The following is a 21,217-nucleotide window of genomic DNA, read 5'->3' as shown; positions in this document are numbered from 1 at the left end:
ATAAAAAAAAATAAGGGATGATTTGTTTCTGTTAGAGAATATGGTGATACAATTCTGGAAGCCTTAAATGTAAAAATATTCAAAGTAGAAATCTATGAAGGCAAATATTGTATTCTAATGCATTACCCCTATCCAAAAGTACTATGGGAATAGATGTGATATTGGAATGTGGGATTTTTTTTTCCCTACTTAAACCATTAAGAAAAAGGAAGCCATGCCAATCCACTCTTCATTCATTTAAATGCGGTATGCTAGATGGAAATCTTTAAAATTACCTAAACCCACTCAGGCGATTAACTTAAAACTGTAGGATATTTGGTGTCATCAAGGGATTTTTGCTTTATTTAAGGATATTTCAGCTTCACCTGAATTAGTACCCTAACAGTCTTGTTTAATATTCTGAGGAAAGCTAATAAATCCTTGAGTTTACTTGTAGGATATGAAGAATTAGGCAAAGTGATACCTTAGTATCATGCTGTATTCAGTATGGTTTTAACATTTCAAACAACACAACATGCTAAAGGTGATCAATGTTTTGTAAACAATTTGGTTAGAGTTTTCTTCCCCAATTCTTATCTCAAAAGGAAGCCAAACTAATTTGTATTCATGTGTAATGAAACCCAACAAATACTTGCTGTATTCTCACACAGATATAGATCCTGCTGATTATTGACAAAATCAGCTATGAAAAGACTTAGACCTGATTAAATGAAAAAAAGACTGTTATTCATCATATTGATGATACAATGTTGACAACTCAATCTGAAGGTCAAGTGGACTGAACTAAATGCTGATAAATTAATATGGCCCCCAAAGGGTCATAGATTAACCCAGCTAAACTACAGAGTCAAGCACAAATGATAAGATTCTTAAAAGTTACCTGGACTGGAGACACTAGAAATATACCTCAAAGAACCAGAAATAAGTAATTTTCTCTGCCATCTCCAAAATAAAAATAAAAGGTATGAAGATTGATTGGGTTGTTGGTCTCTAGAGAAATCACATACCACAAATACAAATTTTACTAGTCCCTTCTCACAAAAGAACCAGGGAAAAAGATGAATTTTAATGATGTTATGTGCAACAGAAGACACTCAAGAGTTCCAAAGAACTCAGTCTAATGGCTTCCCCAGTCTATTCCTTGGGGTGGTACAAGCCCAGTGCTCAAATAATATGTGTCAACCACTTGCTCTTATGCTGTCTAGAGTCTTTTGCAAAAGCTTATATTTGTTACCCAGCAATAAAGACTGCTGGGATTTTGGAGTAGAAATTTGCCAGAAGCTGTTGCCATATAAATTCCCTTTGAAAGACAGTTTTAGGTCTGTTACTGGGCTTCAAATGAAACTTTATGTTATGGAAGGACATAAAATTATTTTGAGACACAAAATATCTTTTATGTCATGGATTATGTCAAAATAACATTCCAATAGAGAGGGAAACACACAGAGGAGTTGAGACTGAAATATTAAAAAATATGCTACTTCAGTACCCATCCCATACATGAACAGGTGGCTGCCATACCTGTGGGTTCCATATTAGATCCACCCGAGAAATTATGCAACTCTACAGTTGAATATGTGTGTCCCTAAGATCACCTAATAAATGATGCTAAATAAGTAATAATGTTCACATATGGTACTTCCCAGGACACTCAATCAGAAATGCAACTGTATTATATCTGGCCAATGGCTGAAGTTTGCAAGAAGACCTAAAAAATAAGACCACTAAGTTATCAGAATTAGGAGCAGTGTCCCTTGTGGCATCTGAAGAACTAGATAAAAATAATAAAACAGTAAAGCTTTGTATCAATTCTTAAGCAGTAGCCAATGAATTGGCAATATGTTTCATAAAATGTGCCCTAAATTATTAGAAAATGAAAGGAGCCCTAGTATGTGGCAATATTGTCATGAAAAAAATTATGGTTTTGAAGACGACAGACCAAAGATATATATAATGAATATGAATAATGAATATGTATGTAATGGATACAAAGATATATATAATGAAGTGTGTGTGTGTGTGTGTGTGTGTATGTGCACACACACATACTTCAGAATGGAACTGGACCTAAAAAATAATTGTTCTTTTTCACTCTTTGGAAGTGATCACTGGAGTACATGAGGTGAGTGTTCATGGAGCCATTCAGACTTAAAAAAAATGACAGAAAAAAGTTACACCTCACTGTCCTCAGAACCTCAAAAATGTGTCTAACAAACTAAAATCACCTAAAAGCACCCTGAGGGAATCCGGGCTGACCTGCAACTAAGGAGGGGAAGATACTGGCAAGTTATCCATGGCTCTAGTCATGGGTCTTAACTAGGATAAAAGCTCATTTCCAGATTTGGAATTGTATACTCAGTAACTGAAGGAGACACCTCTAACACTGTTGTCTGCAAGAGAAAATAAACAGTTTTTAATGTGCAACCCTTTAAGTCACCTGAATAAGAAACCTACTTTACAGCAGGTGGAGCACAACAATGAGTTAAGAAACACCATATACAATGGGCTTTTCATAAACCTTCCAACCCACAAAGTTTGAAATTTGGAATGAACCATTGAAAGATCTGGTTATAAAACTGGGAGGTGATTGGAGACTGAGCAGATAGCTCGCATGATAGAATGATTTATGTGTTAAAACAATGTGTGGAAGTAAAGGGGATTTACCATTTTATAGATTGATGATGTAACGAGGAAAAAATAGGGAATAGATGGTGGAACATGATGTAAGAATGAACTCATATGAACTTATCACCTCCTCTTTCTGCTTCTCCTCCTCCTCCCTCTCATTTCTCCCCCCCTCTCCCTTCTCCTGCTCCTTCTTCTTTTTCTCTACCTGACCCAGCAGTTCTGGGACCTAGACTGCAATTCCTAGTTCTAGACAAAAAGAAAAATCAGTTTCTAAACATGACATCAAGATGATTCCAAGTATTAAGTATTTGAGTTCTTAAGAAATAATGGGGTGGTTGTTCCTTCCTGATACCTATCTAAATTGAGATTAATGGTTCTGCCTTTTTTGCTACCTAGTGGATGAGCAGTTGCATGAGCCTATACTCTTCCACCCCTATATAATATATCTGGGAATGGACAAAAGAGGAACCATCAACAAGTCTTATGTTGGGGCCAGCTCTCTCAGTCAGTATCTTTGCTGAACTTGACAGTTCTACCCCAAGGGGAGTTTCTGGGTGAAATTTAATAACAAATGGAAAGAAATGGACACAATTTCTGATTGAACAGGAGCAAGAAATTGGTAATGCAAAGAAGAAAAATGTAACAATACGTCGATGTCTAGATAGCAAGAGAATCATATTCTTATCTCCATTCACAGATACCTATAAGGGTTAAGGTATTTCCTGTCAGAATATCTTCCTCTGTTTGAATCTGAAGACCAAGATGGGTCCTGGTGGATTTAGCAAACATTCATTCTACATTATCTATGTGATGATGCATCTCAATGATTTTAATAACACTGTGTGGATGAACATTTGAGATAACTCTAAAGCTGATTTTTCTTTTGTTTCCCATTTTACAGGTTATGGTAATCACACTGGACAGCTTTTGGGGGATAACCTATGGTAAGTCTTACATCTCAAGCACCTACAAAGGATTTTGTTCAACAATAGAGCCATGGACTATTATGCAATTATTGATTCACATTATATGTTGAGAAAAGTACCTAGATAAAATGGACTTAAAATATCTTTGGTATTCAAATTATTGTAGTATTCTCTGTCCCAAGATTTTTGAGAGTAGAGGCCAAAATCAAGATAAAGAATACTTAGAAAACTGAAATCAATGTTAGTTTAGGAAGACTTAGTTGGCTCACAATAGTCCCTATGCTCTTTGAGTATCCCTATAAGGAGTTCTTTGGAATACTCCCACTAAACTATATTTGGAAGCAACAGCTAGGCATATGACATTCCTCTGAGGAGGTCAACTTTTCTGGTTCCAAGATAAGTTATCAAACTGTACTTAATCACTAAACTCACTGGCAACAATATGTTTGGTGGATAAGACAAAACTGCCTGAAACTTTCTAAGAGAAACTTGAGTGATATTGGCTCAAGTCTAGAAGTTGTACCATAAACCAAACTTGTTTTGACTGAGGAAAAAGACTCATGAGCTTCTATTGCCATTTAGAATGCATGATATTTTAGGAGGAAGACAAAAGATAACAAGTGGCCTGAACAGAGGATATGTTTAAAAAAAAAAAAAAAAAAAAAAAAAAAAAGGATTAAAAAACTCAACAGATTGTTAGACAGTATTCTAGGAGACTTGGTTGGGAAATAAAGTACACACTGACCTGAGAAAGGCTATCTTTGTATGCTCATCTAGAAGGAAGTAGCAATAGCTCATGAAAAATGCTCTTTGACCTTGGCAGAAGAAAGCACAACGAATGAACTTATGTGAAACTTTTGGCCACAGGAGGCTGTGAAAATACATTTACAGACACTATATTTGCATAAATGTTCTTTAGCTTTGAAAGCATCATCAATAAATTTAAAAAAAGCAAGTTTTGCCCAATATGCGGTTAATTAGAGCTGACACCTTTTTAAACGTGTCTAGGATTTTTATTAGAGGTCATAAGATGGGGATTATTCAAGGAAAAGTTGTATTGGGAAACTGTGAGTGTGTAAACTTGTGGTATGAGACAAGAAACATGAAACTTGGAATCTGGAATTAACTGACACCTGGCCTTTTGAATGATTTAACAACATCTATAACAATACTGGTATTGATGAATTGGGAGATTGGATTGGTAGCTTAGCAACATGCTCTTCCAATGGAAGATGATTGACTACAGGAAATGTAGATTTATCGAATAATTACTACATTAAATCCATATATTGATCCTTTTCATATATTTCAAATTTCACCACTGAAAAGAAGTAAAAGGGTTGTAAGCTTGTGCATGACACATAAGTTTGAACTGATAGAGTTAGTAAATTAAAATGCCTTTTTAAAAAGCATTACCTAGGGGGCACCTGGGTGGCTCAGTCAGTTAAGCATTTAACCTTTGGCTCAGGTCATTTAACCTTCCGCTCAGGTCATGATCCCCGGGTTCTGGGATCGAGCCCCTCATTGGACTCTCTGCTCTGCAGGGAGCCTGCTTCTCCCTCTGCCTGCCACTCCCCCTGCTTGTTCTCACTCTCTCTCTCTCTCTGTCAAATAAATAAATTAAATTTTAGAAAAAAAAAGATTTATAAAAAGTATGACCTAGGTCTCACTGGGTGATATGAATGATTAGTGTTTTGATATTTATCCTTCTACTTTTTCTATTTTACATGTAAATTTATGTATTTATTTATTTTAAACATTTTATTTATTTGAGAGAGAGAAAGGGGGTGGGGGAGGGCAAGAAGGAGAGGGGAGGGAGGATCCTAAGCAGACTCTGAGCGGAACACAGAGCCAGACATGGGGCTCCATCCCATGACCCTGAGATTACAGCCTGAGCTGAAACCAATGAAACCAAGACTCAATCACTTAACCGACTGAGCCACACAGGCACCCCATTTACATGTATTTTTAAAGACACAAAATGAGAAGTGATGATGTTGAGATATATGAAGGTAAGAAAGCTAGATAAAAGGACAGGGGGTTGACTACCTATGTTTGCTCCTGTGTTTTGGAAGTATTTTCAAGTTATTTGATCTATAATGCAAATCATTAATTTAAACACTTAGAAAGAGGGTCATAAGAAATGATCAACATTCTGGATTTTACCAGAACAGTATAAGAATAGGATTTGAGCAAAGGAGGAGTGTTCTTGGAGGCCCCACTGCTCTGGATCCAGAAAATGAGAGGGAACTTTCTCCAGAGAAGTTAAAAAAAAAAAAAAAAACTACAAAAACCTTATTATTCTTTTTATCTTCAGTTTGCACTATTAATTTTCAACAAGGTCTGTGATAAATTACTCTTTCCTGCTGGAGTGGTTCCATCTCCCACATGATAAGCCCTGATTCTATCCTTGCCTGTGGTATTAATTTAATTAGTCATGCCACCTTAAGATAAGTCATTTTGTTCCCTTGGATCTCAGTTTCCTTATATATAAAATAAGTGAGTTGTAGCAGACTAGTATCAGAGCCTCTTCATACCCAACACTCTAAAGCATTTTGTGTTTCAAAACTCATGCATGTCCAATCCATACCAGACACACCAGAACATTGGAATAGTTTTTGTTCATTCCTGCATATAAATGTGTTCACACTAAGTAACCCAGGACACCAAAGTCTATACTTTCTAGATATCGCTATTTTAAAATCATAACATACAAATGGCTAACAGACACATGAAAAAAATGGTCAACATCACTCATCATTAGGGAAATACAAATCAAAGCTACAGTGAGATATGGCTAAATACATCAGAATGGCTAAAATTAACATCTCACGGAACAACAGATGTTGGCAGATACAGAGAAAGGGGAATGCAAACTCGTGCAGCCACTCTGGAAAACAGTATGGAGGTTCCTCAAAAAGTTAAAAATAGAACTACCCTATGTCCCAGCAACTCTACTACTAGGTATTTATCCAAAAGATACAAAAACACTGATTCAAAGGGGCACATACACCCCAATGTTTATAGCAGCACTCTCCACAATAACCAAAACATGGAAAGAGCCCAGATGTCCATCAATTGAGGGCTGGGTAAAAAAGATGTGGTATGTGTATATATATAATGGAATATCACTCAATCATCAAAAATAATAAAATCTTGCCATTTGTAACAACATGGATGGAGCTAAAGTATATTATGCTAAGTGAAATAAGTCAGTCAGAGAAAGACAAATACCATATGACTTCACACGTATGTGGAATTTAAGAAACAAAACAGATGAACATGGGGGAAGGGAAGGAAGAGTAAAATAAGATAAAGATACAGAGGGAGGCAAACTATAAGAGACTTAACTATAGGGAACAGACTGAAGGTTGTTGGAGGGTGGTGGGTGGGGGGATGGGGTAACTGGATGATGAACATCAAGGAGGGCACTTGATGTAATGAGCACAGGGTGTTATACGCAACTGATGAATCACTAAATTCTACTCCTGAAACTAATACTATAGTATACGTGAACTAACTTGGATTTAAATAAAATCTTGAAAGAAAAATAAATAAAATAAATAAAATAAAATAAAATAAAATTATTTTTGAAAAAATTAAGAAAGTCATGCTAGGTTAGAACTATGTGTTCATTTACTTTAGCATTTAGGTTTTGTGCTGAGTGATTAGAGATACAAAATGTATAACAGACAGCTTCTGCTTTGTTTGTCCATCTAGTTGACAGAGATAAGCCAACCCTCACTGTTCACTTATCATGAAAGTGAAAAGTAAGAGACACAGGAAATATCCGGGTAAATATATAATGCTAGTGTATTAGAATTCTCAAAAAAACAAACAAACAAAAAAACAGAACCAATAAGAGATATATATCTCTCTATCCCTAATTCTCTATCAGAGAGAGAAAGAGAGAGACTGATTTATTATAAGGAATTGGATCACACAATTCTGGAGGCTGACAAGTCCCAAGATCTGCAGCTGGGAAGCTAGAGATCCAGAAGGGCTGCTGATGTCTGAAGGCCTCAGAACCAGGACAGCACACTGTACTTCCAGTCTGCGGGCCAGCAAGCTCAAGCCACAGGAAACCTGCTGTTTCAGTCTGAGTCTGAAGTCAGGAAAAACAGTTTCCTAAAATGAGAAACAAATGAAAAGTCCTGTCGATGACTGAAAATGAGACCGAATAACACACTGGAGCTATTCTCCATTGCTTTGTCACAGGAGCTGCTGTAACTAATATGCTTCACTCTCTGAAGTTGCATTTAATAAATTATGGCTTTTTTTTTCCTGATTATAACCATAGTAATAGAAATGTTATACGAGTCACCTAGTTCAGTTTCTATACTATTAAAAGACACAATGATAATTCTGTTAGGGAAAATAGAAAAAAAAATATTTCGTTTATTAAATCAAAGCATTAATATCAAAACCCACTATTTGATTATTCCTCACATATATCTGCACACTTTGCTTTGGGTAAATTTGGAAAAATAAAAAGCTCTGGGATATTTATACAAATTTCACAAAATAGATTTGCAAAACAAAACCTTATAAGCTGTTTACAGGAGAAATCCAACATAATATGTTGATGTGCTTTGGTTTAGATATTTACAGCTATTTATAATATATCTTTGTATAAAATATATCTTCATACTGAAGTAAAGTTCCTATTTTAGAAAACTATTTAAAGCAGAAAGCTTTACAAAGCATTTGAGCAACTTTCCTCGATCCTTACTAGTCACTTGGATTTAAGTGTTTTATTAGGGGTTTGTGTGTTGAGATTTTTGTCAGTACATTATTGTCACATCATTACAGAATGAGTCTTCCTGGCAAGTCTCAGATTTTTCCCAAGAATCAGAATTTTTCCTGTAAAGAAAGATGTCTGTAATTAGAGACATTTAGGACAATAAAAGTGGGAGTTAAGTGTTCAATAATTGTATTATCTTTGACTTGTAAAAGGCAGAAATAAAAACTTTGCTGTAATATGAATAGAATTTTAAGTAAATCATTATTGAGTCAAAATAAACTTCTTTTTTTATTTTTACTTGAAAATCAGTTCCCACACATTCCCCCATGTTTCCATTTGATAGTTTTCAGACTTAAAAAAAAAATCTCCAACTCTAGAGATTTCTTCCTTGTCTCAAATCTATGCATAAATGCTTTATTTAAATGAAATCTTTTTCTCTCCAAAGTGATTAATTTCATTTAAATACCATGCATATGTTTCAGGTGTGTCTAGTCATTTGATAATTTAAAAATATTCTTCTTTAAATTTTAGCCTGTTCCTCTGATGCAGTTAATTATTCTTGAAAATTAATGTCATTATATCTTAACAGTTGAGGCATGAAAATTTCTTATCTGCTTTTAGTATGAGGATTAGAGGAATTCTAGTTGAAAACTGCATATATTGACTGATGAAAACTGAACTTATCTAATTTGCTTATTCCTTGCTAGTTGAAGCCTGGGTCATTAGGTAATCTGACAGGTACTGTAATTAGTGACATCCTAACTTAATAATAAAATAATTAGTAACTTCCATGTAAGCAGGCCATGGAAAGCTAGTTATTGATGAAAATAAAATATTCAACATTACAAATACTTTTGGCTACTTTTATCCTGAAACTATGTTTCATGTTTTTGTTTGTTTGCTTTACAAACTTAAAAGTTTATGGATAAAATTGAATGGAGATTTAAAAAATGAAATAAAATTGCCTATTATGTTAGAAAACTTCTAGGAGCAAAAGATTTACTTTAGAACACAACACATAATTCTTAACTGAACTATGAAGGTATAGAAAAGAACCCAACCATTAATAATTGAAAGCCATACTTTTTATTATAATACCAAGCCTAAGAAATTTGGAAGATTAGGTCCCTCTTTCTAATGTTCAAAAATGCTTTTATATTTCAGCATAAGCCAAAACCAACCCATTTATTTTCAACATTTCAAAGATATTATACTTTCAAAACAAAGGAGATCACAGGCATGCTGCATTTGGCTTAACAAAATAAGTACCGATTGCATAACACATTTAATTACATTTAAGACATCATTTGTAACAAGGTAGTCATTATATATTACCTATTAGTTATACTTCATTACTGTATGAGATAAATTAAATTTAAACATGTTAACAATTCATGATATGAAATATCAAATTGTCTTATTTACATTTTTCCCCATCAAGTTTTTTGCATCTGCTTTTATTTCTGTTCAGAGGTGAGAACACAAAATGTAATTTTTCCTGAGTGATAAAAACAGTAGTAAGGCAACATAAGATACCTTCTAAAGTTTCAAGGATATAAATTAATATTATAATAAATCCATAACACTTCAATATTGAGGTACAATTTACTGAATTACCATGTTTTATTACAAATGAATGTTTAGTTAAGATAAAAATAATTATGAGAGTCTGTATGTACAGAATGAGTTAAGATGTGATTTTTTTTAATGTACAAAGAAAGTGAAAGTAACAAAGGCTTATAATAGAAATTAGAATAATGTCTTATTTATAGAGGGAAACATATTTTACCTATGATTTAACAAGTCTTATTACCCTGATTGTACCCTTACTCTGTTAAATGTAGGGTCTTAAAACAAGCAGATAGCTACTTTGTTATAACTGATTCTAAGTCCAGAAACAATTCCTATTTTACACCTAGTAGGGTATTCTTAAGGATTGTGTTGGAAAGAAATTGAAACACGTTTGTTTTACTCTAGGTAATATGAAGAACAACATATTAAAATGAAAGCAATTTTTGGGGCGCCTGGGTGGCTCAGTTGGTTAAGCGACTGCCTTCGGCTCAGGTCATGATCCTGGAGTCCCGGGATCGAGTCCCACATCGGGCTCCCTGCTCAGCGGGGAGTCTGCTTCTCCCTCTGACCCTCTTCCCTCTCGTGCTCTCTATCTCTCATTCTTGCTCTCTCAAATAAATAAGTAAATAAAATCTTTAAAAAAAAATGAAAGCAATTTTTTTTAAAACATGTTTTTTAGTTTCATCTGTATGGTAGATTAGAGGTGTCTGTAAATACCTTGCTACTCCTCTAAGTAAGAGAGAACCAATTTTTTTCCTTTCCTTGAATCTGAGCTGGTCTTGGTGAATTGTTAGCCCAAAGTAATGTAGTAGAACTGACCTTTCAGGAATTGCAGAGGTTCGGCCAAAAGGGACATTTCAGCTTGGGCCTGGGTCTCTTTAAGTACTTCTTTAGAAGCCCTGAGTTGCAAGGTATAAATTCTAATTACCCTGAGTCAACTGAGTCCAGCTGACCAGCATTCAACCACAGTGCAAACCAGATCATTCAGCCCAGTCCAGTTGTCAAGTGAATCTAAAGAGTGAACTCTATTGGTGCCATGTGGATTTTCTGATTCAGAGAATTATGATATATAATAAATTTATTGTTTAATAAATTTGGGTTTTGGGGGCCTTGGGTGTTGATAAATGAAATAAGCTATTTCTTTTTTGGGGGGATTGGAGGTGATCCAGATTAGCTATATAGGAATCCGCCAGGAACACTTTAAAATACCATACATTCTTCATAAGCACAAATGTTTACAATGGCTTCATTTTAATGAAGTGGTTTAATCACACCCGGTCACAGATCTAACTGCTACTACTTGATTTAGATAATATCTGGTAGTCTGTAGGTTAAAATGTACCTCAGAGAAGCTGAGGAAGAATTGGTACTTAAACTCCGTGTAATTCATATTATACAATCACAGAATCTTCACATAAACTGAATCCACTCAATTTTTGGATTGCAAAGAATGTAAACATGTGTGTGTGTGTGTGTGTGTGTGTGTGTGTATTTATGTCTTAACAAAAATTTGATTTTTTGAACACATATGTAAGTTAGTTTTGACAGTATTTCTATCTTACACATACTTTTAATGAGTTCCTTTTTTTAAGGTGATGTTTTGGATCCTCCTAGGCAGGCCTACATTTTTGTCAGCTTCTAGAGGAACTTTACCAACTCAGACTTCTACCTCTGTGCCTTTGCAAATGCCTATTCCTAATTTTAGATAGTATATAGTTTTCTTTGTTATCTATGGAAGAGTTGTTTTCCAAAGTTTTCTAAAATGCAGTAGTCCCCCCTTATCCACCCAGAGGTACAGTCCCAATCTTCAGTGGATGCCTGAAGCCACAGATAGTGCCAAACCCTATATATCTATGTTTTTTTCCTATGCATACATACCTGTGATAAAGTTTAATTTATAAATGAGTCACAGCAAGTGATTAACAACAGTAACTAATAATAAAATAGAGCCATTATAGCAATACACTGTAACAAAAGTTTAGTAAATGCTGTCTCTTTCTCAAAAGATCTTATTGTACTGCACTCACCCTTCTTATGATGATGATGTAAGATGATAAAATGCTTATGTGATAAGAAGAAAGGAGGTGAATGACAAAGGCATTGCAATGTGGCTGTTGGGCTACTATTGACCTTCTGATGAGACATCAGGAGGATCCTCTGCTTCTGGACCGTGGCTGACCACTGAAACCACAGAAAGTGAAAACACGGATAAGGATGGACTACTGTACATTAATTTATAGAAATGGGAGGAAAGGTAATTTATTATAGTACTGGCTATGTTTATTGATGACATATTGTATTTTGACATATAAGGAAAAATATGCATGTAATATCTTAATTCCATCTACTTATATCTACTATATCTTTATTCACATTTCCATTTAAAATGAATATGTTAATATATCAAGTTACTATATTTTGTCACGACAAACCGGTACCTTAAAATAATGTAAATAGCAACAACAAAGTTAATGAAATGGAATTGAGAAAAATAATGCTTTTTCGCAAGATGGAAAAATGACTTCTTCTACTATAAAAAGAAATTTGGTGCAAACTTCAATTGAAATAAAGACTTTCACTGAGATTAGAACTTGCAAGATTTTAGAAGCATAAGTAATCATGAAATCTGTACATGACCTTAATTACAGTGTTTACTAACTAGGCTCAATAATATTCAAATTACCATCTATATATTAAAATGTATACATTGTAACTACATCCTGTGAGGCTACTGCCTAGATCCAGTTGGGAAGCTATTTTCAAACTATGGTTAATCATTACATCCTTTAAAGATCAGGGATAGAAGGTATTAGAATAATTTTATTTTATAATACATGTTCCATTTATAAAATGCTGTTATTTCCAAATTGATACTTCCTTGTTTTAAAAAGAAAAGGAAAGGAAAGGAAAGGAAAGGAAAAGAGAGGAAAAGAAAAGAAAAGAAAAGAAAAGAAAAGGAAAGAAAAGAAAGAAAAGGAAAAAAAAGAAAAGAAAAGGAAAGGAAAGGAAAAAAAAACAGGGCGCCTGGGTGGCTCAGACGGTTAAGCATCTGCCTTCGGCTCAGGTCATGATCCCAGGGTCCTGGAATTGAGCAAGGAGCCTGAGCTCCTTGCTGAGCAAGGAGGCTGTTTCTCTTTCTGCCTCTCCCCCTGCTTGTGTGCTCTCTCTCTGTCAACTATAAAATAAAATATTAAAAAAAAAAAACAATTTTATTCTAAGCATAAACTATGCCTTTGGTAAACCAAATCACATAATAATTAGTGTGGTCATAAAGAGAAACAGCTAAGTATAAATTTTAACTAACTAAATATTTCAATTCAAATGAAAAATGTCCTTTTAAAAAAAAAGATCTTTATGTTCTGTAAAAGAAAATTTATATGTAGAAAATAACAAATTTCAATTTTCAGTTATAAAGACTGAAAAGAGGAGCAGCTGTTTGTTAAAATTATTATTTTCTTTTCATTGAGATCACAGTGAAATGCACATTCAGAAAATCTAAAATGAGAGTGCAGAAAATGTCATGTTGCCCCAACCCATCAAGCTTTGTTATATTTGGGATAATAGTTTCAAAACATGTCAAAATGTCTTACTTTTTTTACTTAGATGAAGTTGTTGATGTATGAATTGCTTACAATTCACCATATTTAGAAAATTAATTTCTTACCACGTCAATCATCAGAACAACTGTTAGGGCTTCAACTGAGCCTTGAAAATGTTCACTTATACACATAAGACCCAGGGCAGAGTGTGCAGGTGAAAGTCTCGTGCAGTTAATTAACAAGTTCCTAAGAAACAGAATCACTAATCACGTTAATTTTTGTGTTGGAATGTGTCCTGTCATTCTAATCAAGGGATAACTGAAATTGTAATCATTGAAATAAAAAAAAAATACATGTTAAGTAGCTTAACAGAAACAGATGAAAAACAAAGTAGGTAATAGAGCAGAAGAAAATATTCTAAGCTCAAAAGATAAATACAACTATGGAAAAACAATGTTCAATTTAAGTTAATGGATGAGATCATGGCTTTCCGTGTTTCATTTTAACACACATATGGAAGAGGTTTGAGAATGAAGTACTTTCAATGAAGGTAATAGGAGAGAATTTGTTGTGAACTGGTAAAAGACAAGAATCTTTAGAGCCTAGAAACATGATTTCCAGTCATGGGGGAAAAAAAAACTGAAAAGGATGTCACAAAAACATCCCAAAACACTGAGGCAATGGGATCTTAAGAGAAGACTGATTACTTACCAAAAAATAGATTTCACCATTGCAAAAATAGGAGCCAGAAGTCAGTGAAATATTGTCTTCAAAGTGTTGGGCAACAATAGCTGTTAATTTGTAATTGTTTACTTAGGTCAACTATAAATTAAGAACAAAAATGAAATCCTGTTTTCTTTAAATTTTGTTGTTGTTATATGGACCCTTGAGAGATTCTAATGAAGGCTATGGACTCCCGCTCTGGCTAAAACACATACATGCTAGGTTAGCACTTTAGATTTGTAAATGCCCTGAAGCGTCTTCTCTGTTCTAGAGAGCACATCCTTACCTGTGAATTAAGCTATGGTACATAAGACTGTATATACTGAATACTTATGCCACTCTCTTTAGAACCCTTGTAGTTCCTTTTTTTTTCAATGAATTGTACTGATTTTATTAAAGGTATAATCCATTATGTTACATACATGCTAACGCAACTCACCGACTTAAAATATATTTCATGTTTTTTTCAGGCACTCACGGGCACTGGTACTCTCAACTTCCACTAACTCAAGTAGAAAATGCCTGTCCTAGATTCACATAAATGCATGCAGAAACAGAGTCTTTAGAAGCCAGGCTATATAATTACTGGTTTGAGATGAGGAATTATCTATTTGTTCTCTTCTGTTACCAGTAATAGCATTTGGCATTCCAAAATGTAAATCCCTAAAGTTTTGTGTTTTGTTTTTTTTTTAAGAGAGAAACTTATAAGGAGCAGTGTGTTTTAACTTTTGAGTTCATATCCAACTGAGAATGGCAAAAGGATCTATAAAACTACTTTCCCTTAGCTGTTGAACACATTTTGAAATTGACACATGCATAAAGTCTTTGGTGCAATAACCTCTGTTCCAATCTTTCCACCCAAACTGACTGGAGGGTGAGAATTGCATAATTGCTGATGGCAGTGGCTCTGGAAATAGATAATAAGATAATAAAATAAGATAAGCCGAGCAAAATGTCAGTTTTGAATAGACATTACTCGTCTGCTGGAAAATTTCCCACATTTTCTAAAACAAAGAGGCAAAATCATATAGAATTCTGTCTACTATAAATATGGAATTTCTGGCTATAAGAGAAAGTAGATTATATGTAATATTCTTTAATATTTAAAAAATATTAATAAGCATAACCATGCATGTAATTTTGTCAGACAAATAAATGCAGTGTATGATATATTTATTATATTAATCTATATAATTGATTTGATTATAAAATATGAGAAAATAGACAAGGGAAACAAAAGCAAAAATGAACTATTGGACTTCATCAAGATAAAAAGCTTCTGCACAACGAAGGGAACAATGAACAAAACTAAAAGGCAACCAATGGAATGAGAGAAGATACTTGCAAATGATATATCTGATAAAGGGTTAGTATCCAAAATCTATAAAGAACTTACCAAACTCAACACCCAAAACACAAATAATCCTGTTAAGAAATGGGCAGAAGACATGAATAGACATTTTCCAAAGAAGACAATCAGGCGACAGACACATGAAAAGATGCTCAACATCACTCATCATCAAGGAAATACAAATCAAAACCATGATGAGATACCACCTCACACCCGTAAGAATGGCTAAAATTAATAACATAGGAAACAACAGATTTTGGTGCAGGTGAGGACAACGGGGAACCCTCTTACACTGTTTGTGAGAATGCAAACTGGTGCAGCCACTCTGGAAAACAGTATGAAGTTTTCTCAAAAAGTTAAAAATAGAACTATGCTATGACCCAGCAACTGCACTACTAGATATTTGACCAAAGGATACAAAAATACTGATCGAAGGGGCATGTGTACCCTGATGTCTATAGCAGCACTATTAACAGTACCCAAATTATGGAAAGAGCCCAAATGTCCATTGACTGATGAATGGATAAAGAAGATGTGGTGTGTATCTACACACACACACACACACACACACACACACACACACACACATTGGAATATTACTCAGCCATCAAAAGGAATGGAATCTTGCCATTTGCAACAATGTGGATGGAGCTAGAGTGTATTATGTTAAGTGAAATAAGTCAGAGAAAAATAAACACCATATGATTTCACCCAAATGTGGAATTTAAGAAACAAAACAGATGAAGATAGGGGAAGGAAGAAAAAAGAGAAAGAAAACAGTAAGAGGCTATTTATTATAGAGAACAAACAGGGTTATGTGAGGGAAGGGGGTGTGAGGCATTAAATGAGTGATGGGTATTAAGGATGGCACTTGTTGTGATGAGCACTGAGTGTTGTATATAAGTGATGAGTCACCAACTTCTACTCCCCAATCCAATATTACACTCTGTGTTACTAATTATAATTTAAATAAAAACTTAAAATAAAATATAAGAAAATAAAGATGAATATTCCATGAAAGTTTTATGGAAATTTAATTCATGAAAGCATTAAAATATTTATAGTTGCCAGTTTGAAAACTGGATACAAAATGTCAGGAAATTTTTAATATAGTACACCTCAGTGCTCACATGTACTCACATCTGGAAGGTTCAGATTTTAATATAAACACAATGTGTATTATAGCACAGCACTTAATTGATATGAAGAATTTCTGTAAGACAAGTTTCAGAAGATATATTTAAATGTTCATTATCAAAACAATTTCAAGTCACGTTTAGCATATTTCACTACATTCAATGTGAAATACAATTTAACTTGTTCTAGATTATTAAAATCATTCTTATGAACATTATTTATTTTCTCTGTTACACTACAGGCATTCTTAAAGACAGGGGAGGAGTAAATTACCCCATTTACCCAAGAGCTTCAGACTACTGGATGTAGGAGAGTCAATGTTTTTTAAATTTTTTTAAAGATTTATTTATTTAGAGAGGGAGAGAGAGTGCCTGTGAGCAGGGGGAGGGGCAGAGGGAGAGGAAGAGAGAGAGAATTTCAAGCAGACTCCCCACTGAGCGTGGAGTCTGACACAGACTCTACCCCAAGAGCCTGAGATTATAACCTGAGCGGAAATCAAGAGTCGGCTGTTCAACCGAGTCACCCAAGCGCCCCTCAATGTCTTTTTTAACTAATGAGCTGGGATATAGGAAGCATTGTGTGTTGATGTGATCAGAAATGGTTTCCTAGGCTGTCTCCACCTTGGATCTCTATGTTATTATTTTATGTATGGACCGTGGAGATGGCCTTTTCGCTTGTCTCACTGTCTCCATCTCACTTGTTCCATCTATTTCTGCATTCTGCCAATGATTAACCTTCTAAAATCCTGCTGCAATTTTATCACAGTCATATTTACAAACCATCAGTCCCTGCCCCGTTTGCATCATTGCATACGAGCTCTTAAATTGGATGAACATTCTCCAGTGGATGTGAAAGCTCACCTATTGAAGGCATACAAATACTCTTACTAATATTTTAGATTTATATTTTTACAAGAAATAATTAAAATTGACTAATATTTAATGTATGATATTGTACCATTTTATGACTAAGAGTATATAATGAAAAAAGTTTAAAAACAGTCTACAAGGAGTGACTGGGTGGTTCAATCATTGAGCACCTGCCTTGGGCTCAGGTCATGAACCCAGGGACCTGGGATCGAGCCCCGCATCGAGCTCCCCGCTCCGCGGGAAGCCTGCTTCTCCCTCTCCCATTCCCCCTGCTTGTGTTCCCTCTCTCGCTGTGTCTCTCTCTGTCAAATAAATAAATAAATAAATAAAATCTTAAAAAAAAAAAAAGAAAACAGTCTGTAAGACCAAATGCAAATATGTTAGCTTTTCTTTTATTTTTAATCTTGTCTCTAAATATTGTTTACGCAAAAAGTCTTCACACGCAAATCAGTCTGCTCGCTATGCTGAGTGTTCATTCCATTCCTCTAAATACTATACAGCTGACCCTGAGCTACCCAGATTTGAATTGCGCAGGTCCATTTATATGTGGATTTTTTTCAATAAATGTATTGGGAAAGTTTTTGGAGATTTCTGACAATTTGACAGAAATCACAGGTGAACTGTGTAGCCTAGTGATATTGAAAATAATCAAGAAAAAGTTAGGTATGCCATGAATACTAAAATATATGTAGGCTCTAGTCTATTTTATCATTTACTACCATAATATCTATTATAAGAAGTTAAAATTTATCAACTTATGCACACTTATAGACTGTACATTATTTTTTCATTTTTGATCTCTAGTATTAGTAACATATGACATCTGCAGTGTTTTGTGTCGTAGAAGACAATAATGATGTAGGTACTGACAGACAATTCATCTTGGAAACAGACTATATAAACTTATGGTATCATAAATACAGAATGTGCTATGAATGTGTTTTCTCTTCTTTATGATTTTCTTAACATTTTCTTTTCTTTGGCTCATTTTATCATAAGAATGCAGTATATAATACATATAACATACAAAACATGCATTTACTGACCGTTTAGGTTATTGATAAGGCTTCCTTTCCGTCAACAATAGGCTATTAGTGGGGAGAGTCAAAAGTTGTAATAGATTTTCAATCGTGCAGGAGACCAACACCCTTAATGCCCTCTTCATTCAGGGTCAACTGTATTTAGTTTTGTTATTCCCCCTCACAAGGATGCCCTTTCTTTTTGTCATTTGCTATTTTCAAAGCACAATCTAAATTCTAACTTAATGCAAGACGTTAAGTGGTTATGCTTTAGAAGTAGAAATGCTCTTTCTGCAATCTTACGTGTTATCCACACTGGTGTTTTTAGAGTTCCGTTAGCTCACTGTAGAGTATCATGAAATAAATCATCTTGCTTCAATAAGGCTGCAAGACTTAGAGACAATGTGCCAAACTGGGTCAGTCACTGCAATTTCTGTATCACTAAATATGAATGAATGAAATGCTTGTTTACTAAGCTTTCTTATAATCATATGAAATTATAAACATTGTTTTCAGATTTTTTTAGTTATGATATCTTCATGTGTCGCTCAATTAAGCCATCTAAGACTTCCGCTATTCTTCAGAGACCCTAGAAATAAATTCAACAAGGTTTACTGGGAATTAGTGCTATGAAGTTAACTACTCTTCAGCAATTAATTATATTAAATTTTATTAAAATGTATTTAAATTACCAAGTTTTTTAATTTTTCCTTTGTAGCATTTCTCCTAATTCATGAATATTCTTAAACAAATGGAGACAGCAGCTTTCCTTTCTCAACGATTTTCACTTGTTTCTGAAGGTAATTTCTCTATATTCATTCTTTGCCATCAATTAATAACTAGTTTTATTGCATTTTCTTCTGTCATAGTTTTAGGAGGCAGTAAAACATAGTGACTATCTCTTACTGACAATGCTATTTTGTGTGAGTTACTTACCCTCTGAAATACAGAGGTGAACTTACATATATGCCTATGTATGTATGCTAATTAATACATATATTGCTTACTACTTGATGATCTCTATTCAAACACTCCATACGATTTATTTAATCCAACAAATATGTTTTTAATACATTGAGCCAGGAATTATTTTCGATGCTGAGGATTTATCAGTGAACACTTAAACTTTTGAACTCCCACAGTTGACATTTTAATGGGAGAAGCTTTTTTGTGTGAGGGAGTGTTAGGTGATGATTACAATTAAAAACTAAAGTAGAACCAGCACGTGCTAAGTGAGACACCACTTTAGAAAGAGGTGATAAAAGAAGGACTCTCTGCCAAGGTGACAGTTGAGCTGAACCCTGAATGAAGTACCACATGTAACTTGGGGGAAGTATGTGCTGAGCAGAGGTTAGTGAGCAGCTAGCCTGAAAGGGGGAGTAAGGAACCTGGAAGGAGGAGGGAGTACCTGCAGAGGTAGAGAGGAAGGAGGCAACACTGGAAAAAGAGCTAAGGTCTGTATCATAGACTCAAGACGACTCGTGGACCACATGAAGGATTTTGTCAAAATGTAATGAAATAAATGTTTTCCTTACATATGACAAGAAGTTAGAGGATGTCTCAAAGGTAATATTTACTAAAGCAGCTTTGGATTTAACTTAGAATTATTTTCAAGTATTATGGCAACTTAAAGAAGTCCTCATAGCAAAGAAAAGAAGTTATCAAACTCCTCTTCATCATTTACACACAAAATCCACTTGCTCAAATTTAAAATTTGTTCCTTTTGCCTCAGGCTCAGTTAACTAGAAAACACTTTTTAGGCGTATAGATCCTTTTTATGTAAAGGTGTCCTATTTGAAGAGTTTCAAAGTATTTTTTTTCTTTTTCTTATTTGATTTTATCCTCTTTTATACTTTATTTTTAAAGGTAGAAAATATTTGGTCAAAAGAATTAGATTTTAGTGTTTGGTTTTCTTTTCTTTTAGAGTATAACTTTCTTCTACACAGTACTAATTATGACAAAAATTAGTTATCACTTGTTGAAATGTTAAGACTTATGTTGAGGATAAGTTATGATTTTTATGAGTAGAATCCCTGCCAGAGTAACTGTGAAATTTATAGAACTTACTTTATGGAGCTAGAGCCCATCCACTCTTTTCCAAATATATAAAATTGACACTCACACACAACTATATTCTAAGAAATATCAGTTTTGCTTAATTTAAAACTAAACTCTGGAATGGTATTGGATTTTTTACTATATAATTATTTATTACATATTTACTGTGTTCCAAACACTGTTCTAGGTGCTTGAGGATACAGTGAGAAATAGCAACAAATTTCCTCACAGAGGTCACATATTTTGTATTCCAAAAGTACTGGAACTCACTTCCTTCCTTCCTCCCTCCCTCCCTCCTCTCTTTCTTTCTTTCTTTCTTTCTTTCTTTCTTTCTTTCTTTCTTTCTTTCTTTCTTTCTTTCTTTCTTTCTTTCTTTCTTTCTTTCTTTTTCTTTCCTTCTTTCTTTCTTTCTTTCTTTCTTTCTTTCTTTCTTTCTTTCTTTCTTTCTTTCTTTCTCTTTCTTTTTCTTTCTTTCTTTCTTCTTTCTTTCTCTCTCTCTTTCTTTCTTTCAAGATTTTTTATGTGTCTATTTGACAGAGAGAGACACAGTGAGCGAGGGAACACAAGCAGGAAGAGTGGGAGAGGGAGAAGCAGGCTTCCCGCCGAGCAGGGAGCCCGATGCGGGGCTCGATCCCAGGACCCTGGGACCAT

The sequence above is a fragment of the Callorhinus ursinus genome, unplaced genomic scaffold (assembly GCF_003265705.2).
Source record: "Callorhinus ursinus isolate GAN/ISIS: 27379988/994484 unplaced genomic scaffold, GSC_fseal_2.0 scaffold1, whole genome shotgun sequence".
NCBI classification, from domain to species: Eukaryota; Metazoa; Chordata; class Mammalia; order Carnivora; family Otariidae; genus Callorhinus; species Callorhinus ursinus.
The sequence above is the reverse complement of the archived record's forward strand: the minus strand, read 5'-3'. Positions refer to the sequence as shown.